The 13,642-nt window shown below is 42.6% G+C and overlaps 1 long non-coding RNA gene across 1 annotated transcript in view; it reads left to right on the top strand.

Moving 5' to 3' along the window:
- Positions 1-13,642, top strand: part of LOC124275439 — a 38,465-nt gene that overhangs the window by 3,879 nt on the left and 20,944 nt on the right. Inside the window, exon 2 of the long non-coding RNA XR_006898295.1 lies at positions 13,145-13,306. This is a non-coding gene — a long non-coding RNA (uncharacterized LOC124275439). The remainder of the gene's footprint in view (positions 1-13,144; positions 13,307-13,642) is intronic.

The raw sequence follows: 13,642 nt of genomic DNA on the forward strand, positions 1-13,642 counted from the left end.
TGGGATCGGCTGGTCAGGCTCACGGACTTGGTTGGCACATGTCATTGTATCCAATTGCAAGGGTCGATGCTCATGATGTTTGTTATTTTCAAAACCACAATTAGACCGCTTAAATGAAGCACAGTTACATTTTCTTACTTGTATATGCCAAGGCCAGAGAATAACTAGTCTCGGCTATCTGACGAAAGAAATACAATGGGCGTGAAAGGCAAAATAAATGTGAAAAGTTACATGAATGGATCACTGAACATAAGTGACACCAGGTGTTGGTGAAATAGGCAGGCATGTCCTGTCCTACGAGAGGCATCCGTCACACAGACAATTGCCTAAGAGGATGCATTAAGCAAAGAAGTTATACGAACCATGGTGATGATGGGAGCTAATATTTCATGAAGGAATAATGAGGAATATAGTTTACTGTTTCAAATTGGCACCGGTGACATAAAGTAACAATGCTATCACAGTGTACGAAGTGATATACACGTAATGTGATACTACTTGTGACTCACGGAGAATGTTCCATCTGTCGCTTGTTATCTCCTTACCCTCTCGGAGAGTTATAAATTAGCCGAGGGTCGACCCCGGGGGGTCGGGGCACCTTTCGATCTACTCGACACCAGGTTAACACCTGTTATCTTTTAAATCGCAATCGATGAGTAGGCCTTGAGGGCTAGCTCAGCCTGGGGCTATGTTGTCTGTGAAGGAGATGATCGGGGGTGCATCATGGTGGGTCCGGCATCGCAGGGAACCAGTGTAGGGTGGAAGATGGAGAAATCCCCTTCAAAGTAGGTTAGATGGGTGGTTGTCATGGAGTTTTACCATGAAACAGTGGCGAAGGTGTAAGGGTTCTAGGGGTACGAAGACCAGTGTTGGTATGGAGTATGGTTAAAGATTTGGGTCGATGGGGGAGGTTGGCATGGAGATAAATGTTTCTTCAGGGAGGTACGAAAGTTGGAATGATTGCCAAGTTAAGGATTTAGTCTCGCTAAGTGAAGATGGCTTGGACACAACACGGATAGTGAATGATAAAAGAGTTCTTTGGGAACGCTGCACCGGAGGGGAGGAGTGTGTGTGTGGGGGTTATAACTCATCCAACCCATCAAAAGTTTAGACTCACTAGCCACTTACTTCAGTCAACTGTTCTAAACTGAATTTTGCAAAATATTCCATACTGTTTAAAGGTACTGTTTACAGATGAACTGATGTTTTGTAAAAGAAATTCGCCACGTTGAAAGGATTATTGTCATGAGTTCAATAAATGTTAAAAATCAGTGAAAAATAGCGAATTCTTAAAAAAAAATTACACCAAAACGCAGCTGTTCACATGCACGATATTTGCGCATGCTTTTCAGTGATTTGATGCATTTTCCTCGTGCAGTTCATCTGCATAAGTTTGCAGTTGGTTCCCCCAAGTTAGTGGAGAAATTCATCTTCGATGTAACCATATATATATATACATAACATATAGTGAATGCTTTAAGTGAGTCTAAACTTTTCATAGGTAGTAATATTAACGTCGTATTGCCTGGTAGTCGAGTACGAAGAATAGACTAGAAACCCACGCCGCCTTCATTCAAGGCCTGACATGAAGACTTCGTTATGGTAGACATGTGGAAGACTTTTCCAAATAACAGTTTGACATTTCCACTGACAAAAATGCTTGATGTCCTGTTTTGACTAGAACAATTTGTTCCCGTGGTTTTCTTTCTGATGAACAACTGCTGACCTTTGCTCGAACACTGTCTCCACTTTTTATAGTGGTTCATGTAGCTTTCATGGTCACGATCATAGGCGGATCCAGAAATTTTCAAACCCCACCTTGGCTCCGCCATTGCAAAACATTAACTTCAATGTGGTCTTTAGTCACTTTCAGGGTGGGGGTGGGGGTGAACCCCCCCCCACCCACCCACCCACTCTGGATCTGCCACTGACGTTATGGTTAAAATTTTAACTCGCTTGCTCACGCCTGCTCATGACATAGTCTGAATCGTGCAATGTACTTACGACTATGGAAAGAGTTCCCTCCCTTTATTTTGAAATACGATAACGCTGCCCCACAGCCAATGACAGGCTGAACACAGACCAACAGTGAATGGCTCCAATAAGTACAGTGTACAAATTGTACCTTGAATGTGTCGTTTAACATTACAAAGTCCTGTGTTACGATTACATCGACCTGTCTTGAAATTGAATTGTCCAGTCGATATGACTTGTGGCTGACATGTCGTGCTGCATTGAAAGTATTGAAAGTACTGAAATCAACAATTTACTTCTTAGGAAAGTATTGCCCTTGTCCTTTACTCTGTCATAGCCATATTCTTCCAAGTAAAGGGAGGTGGGGTAGGATAGAGGGTAAAGCGTCCACATGTCACGCAGAAATTCGAGTCCCCGCGTGGGTGCAATATGTGAAGCCCATTTCTGGTGATATTGCTGGAATATTGGTGATAGCGGCCTAAAATCATACCTACGCGCTCGCTATGTTACAAGTTTAAATGACCAATGTCCAGATTACAGTGGCTGGTGTTGAAGTACTATCCTTGATTCAGCTTGCTATGATACAAAATAGAATTTCATTGACACACTTTAAACCTTTAAACATTTTGAAATCATACTTACAATTATAATTCTTCTTACCCTGTCACCTTACAGATTTACCCGGGCCCACGTCAAGAATACATTGAACTGAGGTGATACGCCATCCGATAGAGATTCATAGATTTATGCTAATGACATTGTTGGAATCATACCGGGGGCTGCTCACAGTAGAGATTTGGTATGATTATGGTTTTGTCGATTTGATTTGATTACTGTGCATACGTGACATTTTCTGAGCTACTCGTCATTTTGATATGAGTGACAGTTCCATCTGGGCGGATAAACTACAAAGAAAGTACAAGGGGGGTCGTTGCTCTCGATTCACCTGAATGTCTCAAGCCAGGCTTAAGTCTGACGGTTTGGTTCTTAATGAGTATTGGAGAATATAAAGGGCAAATCAAACATGCAGGTCGATACGAGACAGATAACTGCCTTCAGATTGCACTCTGTTCACCAGTAGGTTATCTCTACCAGCAGTTCGATGATTCCATAGTGGAACTGAATCATAGCTGTCAACCCGAGAGTTCAAATGAGTGAGAAGCTGGGAGCCAGGGGGCGCAGCTCCCGGACAGGTCCTTGGCGACGCCCTGGTGAGGGGTTGTAGGTATTTAAAGATTATTTTTATGTCATTTGGCGCTAGTTTATAAGACAAAAAACAAACTTAAAAACAAAAAATGACAAAATATTTCATAATTTTCTCACAATCCGGACAATTCTGTTCCACAACAATGTTCTCTAATTTAGTAAAATAGTATGTTACGTTTTTCCAAAAAATATTGTTTAAAACTTTTCAATAACGCGTCAGCTTTGAGAGGTAATGCGTGAGTGCGTGACATTGAGGTAAAATGCGCGAGTCTCACGCAGGATGAGTTTTCTAGTTTGCAGATGAATTCATTAGTCTCAGTCGTACACGTTACTATCACATAAAACAAATTGGCAACAGTCGTCATTCTCATAGGGATAGTCCTGGATATCAAATTGTACGCCCAATTTTGGTTAACCCAAACAAAAACTTTTCTCAAAGCAAATCGTCGCATTGTGAATTTTAAAAAAAATTAGAAAAAGACGCATATGGATATCAAAGCTGTGTTTTAGACCTTATGTTTGGAGCGATTTGGTGCTTTGTTTCAGCCCAGTAATGTTTTCATTACTTGTGATCTGGCCATTCAATTTTCAAGTATATAGAGTTTATATGTGGAAGGATCGGTCGGTATGCGTCTTAGAGCTAGATCATGCAACGTGTCTACTTAGGTCCTGAATAAGTATTCCGACCCGTATACTGCGAGTAAACTTGTCAGACACATGTTTGAAGGGGGTCGTTTCAAAACGAAACGATACTGTATATCTGCTTCCAGTTATGCATATGTTGGAGCATGGCTTGCATTCTACCTGCATATTCACTCAGTTCCCATTTGAAGAAAACCTGTTATCACGGAGTGGCAAATACCTGTCAGTGTTTTGGACACTCAATAGCACAATGACGCTGTTGAGGCTTGGGGTTCTGTCAATGCATGGTAGGCTGTATTGAGTGAGTGAGTGAGAGTTCAGACTGTAGATCAGTTGTATCACAGCGTGTCAGATTGTGGCTTCACGCTGCTAATCAGGACAGCACAGAAATTTCTTTCCTGTCTGAAATGAGTTTATACTGAAATGCACCTTAAGGAGGACACGCTTATAACGAACTATCGGTTATAACGAACTATCGGTTATAACGAACTGTTTTAGTTCTGGCTATTTGCTGTACATTTTAGTCGAAGTGCACGAAATAACGAACTATGCTGAGTGCGGCGTAAAACTAAACTCACTCTAAACTCACTTCTAGGTTTGCCAGCACAATAACCCGCCCACGTGTGTTGGACCACAGTGTTATAATGTTGAACCTGCATCAGGGCTTTCCTCCCACGTTTAGCTGACACGGCATCATATAACTGGGAAACTTCTCAAAGCGGGGTTAAACCCAACTCACTCATTCAGTTAACTAAAGTTTACCACAATAGCAATAGAGAACGTAAAGGGAATACTCATTTTAGTTAATGCCATAGTTCGTTATGGGTACAACAAGGACTGGTCGGCTCGGAGTCAGTATAATGTGTCTGAGTGGGGTATTCATGCTTCACTGCGGCATGGTATCTCAGTGGGCTAGCACTATAACCAGCATAAGTCTGGGCTAGTACCAGCAGCCGCACATACACATACACTCGCATGCACGTCGTCATATGAGCGAAATATTCTCAAGTACGACGTAAAACCCAATTTCACCTCACCTCACCTCACCTCACCTCACCATAGTTCGTTATACAATTTCGACAAATGTACAGTAAATGGACTGGTCACAAACAACAGTTATAATGGTAGTATACTGTATATCCACCAGGTATTGAATGATTATGCAATAATGAATATGTCTAGAGACAGATTGGAAACGGGCACCCAACGGTGTAATGCAGCCCCTTTTAATAAGTCAGTTACGACAATTATTGTCAACGTGTGGTCACTTTTATCTTCAAAACTAGAAGTTAGTTGATTTGTGTCAACCAAGTCAGCGAGCCCGTTAGTCACCTCTTACAAGCATGGGTTGCTGAAGACCAATTCTAACCCGGATCTTCACAGGTCCCAAACTAGAAGCAATTGTTACAAAGCTGATTACACAGTCACAAGCACTGATATAGTGTAAATACTCACACGTCTGTACACCTTGTAAAAGCATTGATACTGACAGTGCTCCTGTATGCGCGCACTTTATCTAACTTAAAGTAACAGCTATTCTAACTTAAACGTAATAGCTATTGTGTTTGAAGTTGTACATACCGTTAGACAGGACTCTTACATGACAACCATTACCTTTGACAAAAGCTGATTATAATTTACGTTCAGAAGTATATGCAAACTGCACTACCTTGCAAAAAATACTATCTCAACGCGGTGTGGAACAGCAAGGGGTATAAACCGTCATTTTTTTACATGTTTTCTGACAGGAGGTACTTGGAGGGTAATTAATTTTATGGCTGAGTTATTTTCCTGACAAGTTCTGTTGCCAACTGTGTCGTTATATATGGGTTCGTGTTTTGTCGAGACAGGACCGGAGCTATAAAGTTACCAGCTTTGAGCGTGAGGCGAGACGTGTCTAGGCAAACTTGAGATGGCGTCATTGGCGTAACGGAAACATTTAACTTCAATGAAAAACTGAAAAATCTATCGTCATACCAGCGAGTATTTACCACACATAAATAGATTCTCAGAACGTATATAAATGTGGGTGTGTATTCCATCAAAATGGTGGATTGAAACACCCTGCGAATACAGTGTACAGTGCAACCTATTTAAACCAACCCAAACGACATGCATCAGCCACATTTAGTCAAATCTGTTTGTCCGTGTGGACTGGTTTCCAACCAAGCAGTGTTCTCGGAATTTAAATAGAAACTCAAGTTACAGGATAAAGTAGCCATTCCGTATAGGAGTCAAAGGATATCTCCGTGGTTTAGTGGATAGAGTGTCTTTCCGGAGTGCGGTAGGACGACGGCTTGATCCCCGACTGCGTCATACCAAAAAGAGAACTGGTGTTGCCCTGCCACGCCGAAACCCTGGTTCGATTCCCCAAACAGGTACAATGTAAAAGAAGAACATTTCTGGTGTCCCCCCGCCGTGATATTTTATGGAATATTGCCGAAAGCTGAGCTAAATCCAGCTCACTCACATACATACAAAATGACATCAAAAGATGTTACTTGTTGTTATATGCAGCGCACTTTGTTTCAAGGGGGTGTGGGGGTTGTAATGAACGATTGGTCGGCTCGCAGTCAGTTTACTGTGTGTGAGTGGGGTATCCATGTTAAACTGAGGCATGGTTTCTCAGCGAGCTAGCAATGGAAACGGGCTTTAGTCCAGACTAGTACAGGAGGTGAGGTGAGGTGAGGTGAAATTGGGTTATACGTCGTGCTTGAGAATATTTCGCTCATATGACGACGTGCATGCGTGTGTATGTGCGCCTGCTTGTACTAGCCCAGACTTAAGCTGGTTTTATAGTGCTAACCCACTGAGATACCACGCCGCAGTGAAGCACGAATACCCCACTCAGACACATTATACTGACACCGAGCCGACCAGTCCTTGTTGTACCCATTAATGCCGAGCGCCAGGCAGGGACCAACAAGTACCATATTTTAACGTCTTTTGGTATGGCGCGGTCTGGGATCGAACCCGCGACCTTCCACTCTCCGGACGGACGCTCTAATCACTACACCACGGAGGCGGTCGACTAGTACAGGAAACGATACATGCTTGAACGTGACATTAACCCTCATTCCACATCTAATATCAATAGTAAGAACAATATTCATTCTTTGTCATTACAAACAATATAGTAGGAAAATAAGTACTCTACCTGTCTGTCTACAGCTTATTACTCTGTATCGAAAGTGAACGCCTCCACCTGACAGCACAAACGAGAACGTTCCGTATCGAAAACTTACATATATCTGCATGAATAGTTTTCCGATTTTATTTTGAACGATCACAACAAATTTAACTCATTCAGAATTTTGTAATGCTATTCACTCACTGATTAAATGTGTTAGATAGGCGTGTCATAGAGCTGGTAACGCCTGGCTCGGCGGGACAATGAAGACACAGAAAAATGCCGAAATATTTGTACAAGGACATACAAAGCATTGTAGAATAGGAAAGTCAACGAAATGTGCTAAGAAAACTCTTACAATATGACTAGGCCCCAGTTGAAGTGTATTAGGACGACATATGTAAGCATATTACCATAACAGTCGAACTTGAATACGACGCTTGTATAAATGTGGTTCATATGTTGGGACTATTTGTAACGAATAGTTCAGGCTCTTTATCTTCGTGATTTGTTACGTACAAAGAACATAGTGGAGTATGATTTAGGGAAGTACTGACTGAAGAACTGTCAGCTATTTGTATGTATTGAGATAGTGACGTTGCTCGTTAGTGGCGCCACACTGTCCCGTAACGCTGAATCCCCCAGAGACGTAACTTAAGCGTTAAATAAAGCCACATTGGTCCCGCCGGTTTTTTCGTTAACTATCACGTAGGGTTTTAAATTAAGAGTGAGTAAGTATGGTATTACGCCGCCTTTAACAATATTCAAGCAATATCACGGCGGGGGACACCAGAAATGGGCTTCACACATTGTACCCATGTGAGGAATCAAACCCGGGCCTTCGGCGTGACGAGCGGACTCTTTAACCACTAGGCTATCCCACCGCCCCTTTAAATCAAGGGACAGTGTCATTATGTCCTATAAACATTTAATTTGTGTCAGATAAATTATGTACAACTATCAATACTGTCAAGGTTGGGTGACATTGTCAATGAAACATCTGACTCACAGTATCCTCGGTCCGTGTGGCGGTGGGTAGCCTATGGTTATGTATTCGCTTGACATGCTGATAGTCCGGTTTCGGTTCTCCTCGTGAATACAGTCCTCATAGACTATAGCCGTGCTATTTCTGAAAGAATGCTATAAGCGCCGTAAAACAATACTCACACTCATTAGTTGTTAGCTTATACTATTGATCTGACCCGTGAGGATCTGGGTTGACAAGGACTGCCTCCGTGGTCGGCTCGGAGTCAGTATAATGTGTCTGAGTGGGGTATTCATGCTTCACTGCGGCATGGTATCTCAGTGGGCTAGCACTATAAAACAGCTTCAGTCTGGGCTAGTACAAGCAGCCGCGCATACACATACACACGCATGCACGTCGTCATATGAGCGAAATATTCTCAAGCACGACGTTAAACCCAATTTCACCTCACTTCACCTCACCGGGTTGACAAACGTGTCATTTTATCCTAGTTGCGCAGATCGATGCTCATGCTGTTGATCGCTGGATTGTCTGGTCCAGACTCGAAAATTTACAGCCGCCGGCATATAGCAGGAATATTATTTGAACAACAAACCAACCAACTTCGATTTTGGAAGATAGATGTTGATTAGTAGTTGTCGTAACTGACTTATTAAAGCAGGCTGCACTACACCGTTCGTTCCCATTTCCCGCACACATCGTTAGCCCATTGCCTAATCATTAAGTATCTGGATATACAGTATAGACATTGTTATCATTAACAGGTCCGACTTGCGGACTCACCTGGTGGATATACAGTATACTACTTATATTACGAACACGCTAATAACGAACTGACGGATATAACGGAGGTCCGACAGACTTGCGGACTTGGTTGATGCATGTCATTTTATCCCAGTTGCGTAGATCAATGCCCATGATGTCTGGCTCAGAGCCCATTATTTACAGACCGACGCCATATAGATGGAATATTGCGGCGTAAAACAGCAAACAAACGTTGGGTCTTTCTTCACCCCGGATTCTCGAGGACGGGTATCGCTGAAAAAATAACGATAGAAATTCTGGAATGTATCTCCTCAAGATTTGTAAGAGGTGACTGATCCGGCACTTGAAGTGAGACAGGCAAGGAAGCTCAAACACTCAACTCTCCGGGGAGATTTAGTGGATACCGGGACGGTGGGGTAGCCTCGTGGTTAAAGCGTTCGCTCGTCACGCCGAAGGTCCGGGTTTGATTCCCCACATAGGTACAATGTGTGAAGCCCATTTCTGGTGTGCCCCGAGGATATTGCTGGAATATTGCTATAATCGACATACAACATAACTCACTCACTAGTGTGAAACCCTATGCTTATGCCTGTGCTGAGGACTCGCTCATTACGTGTGTGTGTGTGTGGTGTGTGTGTGTCAGAGTGTGGCCCTAAAGAGAGAGAGAGAGAGAGAGAGAGAGGTGTGTGTGTGTGTGTGTGTGTGTGTGTGTGTGTGTGTGTGTGTGTGTGTGTGTGTGTGTGTGTGTGTGTGTGGGTGTGGGTGTGGGACCCAGGGCCTAAGACCTGGGCCTAGATTTTCGAAGCTCTCTTTTGCACTAAGATAGTCGTAAGTCCCATACATTAACATTAACTTACGACTATCTTAGCGCTAAGAGAGCTGCGAAAATCTAAGCCCTGGATCAGGCGGGGTTTTCTCTCACATGAAACTGACTCGCAGTTTTATAACCGGAATTATGTAACAGTAACTTAACATTGTCCCAGTTTAAGGCGTCGTTGACCCATTTCGTTGAGATTTCTGAATCTCATGTATCGTCACATTTCAATTGATACTGTTCAGTTGTTCGGTGTTGGGTTGGTCGAATACCCCATATCTGTACAATAGATGCTTTCTTGGTGTCACTCGCAGCGTAAAACCTCACTTTGTTTCTATACCTACACTGAGCTGCGACGTGTTTGAAGCGTAGCCTAGTGGTTAAAGCGTTTGATCGTCAAGCCTTGGACCCGGGTTCAATTCCTCACATGGGTACAATGTTCCCTGTTACATTGCAACAATATAGCTAAAAGCCGTTTAAAACCACATTAACTCTCACATTCACATAATGAATGAAAAAAGAGTCATCTTTAAAGAAACATTCTTTATTGAAATATTTACACAAATATAAAATGGTTCATATTCTCAGTATCAAAACTGATTTGTCAAACGAAACGACATTGAGTCCGTTGACACACTTCTCCGAGACGATGTTAAGATGAAGGTGGTTATATATACATGTCCATAGCACGAGGACTGGCCACAACGCAGAGAAAGGGATGTTTCCGTCATGAAATCGAAATTATTTCAAACAATTTGTTAACAACTTGAAATATACCTGATCGAATGTTTGAACACATGAAGTGGGTGAAACTGACTTGTTCAACAGGCAGGGATTGTTTTCAAATTTATTTAGAATCAATGATCGTGAGTGTGGCATGACAAGGTAAACCCATGTTTCATAATCCGAGTTATAATATTTTCACATTTCAAGCCTGTCAATACTGATCAGAAAAGAGGTTTCGTCCCTGCGTTGCAGCCCCTCCCCAACCCATTAACAGAGACACAGACAAGAACGCGTGTCCCCCATTTTGAAGATTATGGGGTCTAGTTTGTCTCAGTGCCCTCGCGGCAAACGGAGGGAAGGCTCTTCTCGTAGAAAGCCGACATGATGTCTCCTATTGTCTGGCTGCACCCTGTCAGTACCTCCACCTCGCACTGGGTACGTCTCTCGGCCAGGCTGGAACGTAAGAATGATCAATATAGGAACAATATGTGAACAACAAGCTGCTTTGTCAAATGTTACTTTGTCATGCAACGTGATGTGTACGTTCGGAACACACCTGACATCACATAGTGGAGTTACAGCTCAAAGAAATATCGACCCTATGGCGTCCTGGGTTTAAGACACGGGCCTCAGAGAAGACAGTTTATTATCAACAGTTCTTAATGTGTATTCTGTAATAGAGAAACCGATGTACACACATTTCGATACTTCTCGGTAAGGTGAGAAAGTTTAAGGGCAGGTCAGCAGGTGTCATTGTGGTTGGTCACTTTCGATATTATCTTGATGGAGATTCGTCCTGAATATCTGGGTTAGAATGGGCCTTCAACAGTCACTGCATGCCTTGAGAGACTAAATGGATCGGGAGGTCGCTGACTTAAATCCGAACATAGTATTCCAGCCGCAAGATCGGGAGGGTGTATGCTGACTTAAAGCCGAACATAATCGAGGTGACCGCCTCCGTGGTGTATTACAGTCCGCAAGCGGATGCGGGGTTCGTCCGACCGCGACCCGCATATGTTGGGTGTATGATTTTACAGTTAAGGACTGATCGGCTCGGAGTCGTATAAAAGTCTGAGTGGGGTATTCACAGCGGCATGGTATCTCAGTGTACATATAAATCGAGGTGGAGTCTGGGCTAGTACAAGCAGCCGCACATACAATGACAGAGCAGCGTCATATGAGCAGCGGCCCGATAAACCCAATTTCGGAAAACAATAATCGAGTCAACCCTAACCATGGCATGAACCTGACCATTCGGAAAATCCTGAAGGCCGTTCAGAGCAGCATGGGACACACGCCCCTGACCGATATTTAGTGTGAAAATTGGACAATACCAAAATCCCTATCACGGTAAAAGAGGTGTTGCGGGCGGCTAAAATAGTTTGACACATTGTTTTTTAAAAACGAATTTGTCATTGATTATGAGGAAACAAGACAATCATATGATTACGGGCAACTTGGAGCAATGTAAACTTACGCGCAGACGAGGGTTTTGGTGACACTGTTGGACAGTTGTCTTTCCTTGCTGCCGAAGCGGATGACGACGGAGAGGTAGCCGATGTATGTGTTGTACTGGGAGTAGCATGGCATCAGGCTGGTGGTGTTCATCAGGCAGGACAGGTCATCATCATCCTCGATAACTGAAGGAGAAACCGTCACATCTGTCTCTGTGCTGTGCTTAACGGTTACATGACGTCGAGTTTTATCATGACAGCGTTGTAAATGTGTGCCTTTTTTTCATAAAATCTGTTTTTATTTAAGATTGATGTGTGGTCATTCAGCATTACAAAAAAATCAAAAGATAATTATCATTAATGAAGAATATAGGTCAGTGATCGTTCATCTTACATTCACACATGGTATTAGTTCACTGGCAGTCTTTTCATGGTATGTCCGTTGATTTCAAATATTGTCATACGACTTTATGAAAAATAGTTTTATTGTGGACATGTGGAGAACATTTCCAAATACATGTATAACCTATTAGTGACCGACATTATGACCGATGCAATTCAGTGTTTTGTCCTGATTCATATGTTGCAGTGTGAGCAGCGGCCCATATACAATGAAAGTGAATAACATGACCATTGCCGTTCAGAGCAGCATGGGACTTGCCTTTGCATGCGTTTGTGACGGGTCAGAATATGCTTATTTTTAACATCTGGTATCGTCACGAACACATGAGTTGTACACACATGCTCATGATATGGTCAAATTTGCACATTGCACTTGTTCTAGCAGCTGCAAAACTGCTGATGAGGCATTAAGCAACGCTTACTCACTCACCTTTCTAGCAGAGTTTCTGTATGATTATGGAGAGGGTTCTATCACTTGTCTGTTTGTACATAAAATATCTACTTACGTGTGAGGTTGTCGCAAAGTCCGGCGTAGGCCTCGCTGACTGTTGACTTGTCGAACAAAGGACGGAAGACTGTGGAGATCTCGTTTTCGGAGGAGCTGAGGTTCTCGTCGATACACTTGACAAACTTGTCCTTGGCCCTAGACGAGAGAGTGATTGAGGTTTTACTCTGATTTTAATAATATATCAGAAATAGCGCGGTGGGGAATACGAGAAATGTGCTTTAGATATTGTATCCATTAGGGGAGTCGAACCATGTTTTTCGGCGTTACAAGTTCAGGCAACTTCGTAAGATCTCCCTGTGGGCATTTGTTGTTCTTTGAAAATAAATTTTGCATTTACTGTATTTTGTAGATAGAATAAGCCTCACGCTTAGGTTTAGGCAATTATTTCTATTCGCTCTCCGGGCGGACGCTCTAACCACTACACCACGCAGGCGGTTCATTCTACTGAGAGCATATTAACGTAAACATTACTGTGTGTTGATAGTTTTATGGTAAATGTTGTGGAATATGTATATGTAAATAAGGAACTTACTTGCAGATGGATTTGAAGGCCTTTTGGGTAAAGTTTTTCGAGACTGGCTCATCGGCTGGTGGAGCTTCGAACTCGGTATCGTTGGCGATCATTGAAAGACACCTGACCACGCCCCCACCCATGACGTCAACTTCTTCATCGCCATAGACCATGGACAGGAACACAACTGTGAGAATACAGAAACACACATTATAACTTGACTTTACATATTGATTAACAAATGTGTTAAGTTCAGCATTGAATTGAATATATTTTGCGTTGTACAGGTATTTACGTAAGACCGATGTGTATACATCTGCACTTTGGATTTACGCAGTGTGCAAAGTGACTTTCAAGTTTATAACTCCTTAAACACCCACTTCTTCCAGTCACTCCTTATAAATAGATACATCACCATAATAACGCCACATACAGCTTATTTAATTATTAACACAAACGTAAAGAGAGCAATACGTCATCATAATAACCCCACAATTGGATGTTAATCATTAACACAAAACATGT

Source organism: Haliotis rubra, unplaced genomic scaffold (genome assembly GCF_003918875.1).
Source record: "Haliotis rubra isolate DU_JTF1 unplaced genomic scaffold, ASM391887v1 Scf1, whole genome shotgun sequence".
Classification (NCBI taxonomy): Eukaryota; Metazoa; Mollusca; class Gastropoda; order Lepetellida; family Haliotidae; genus Haliotis; species Haliotis rubra.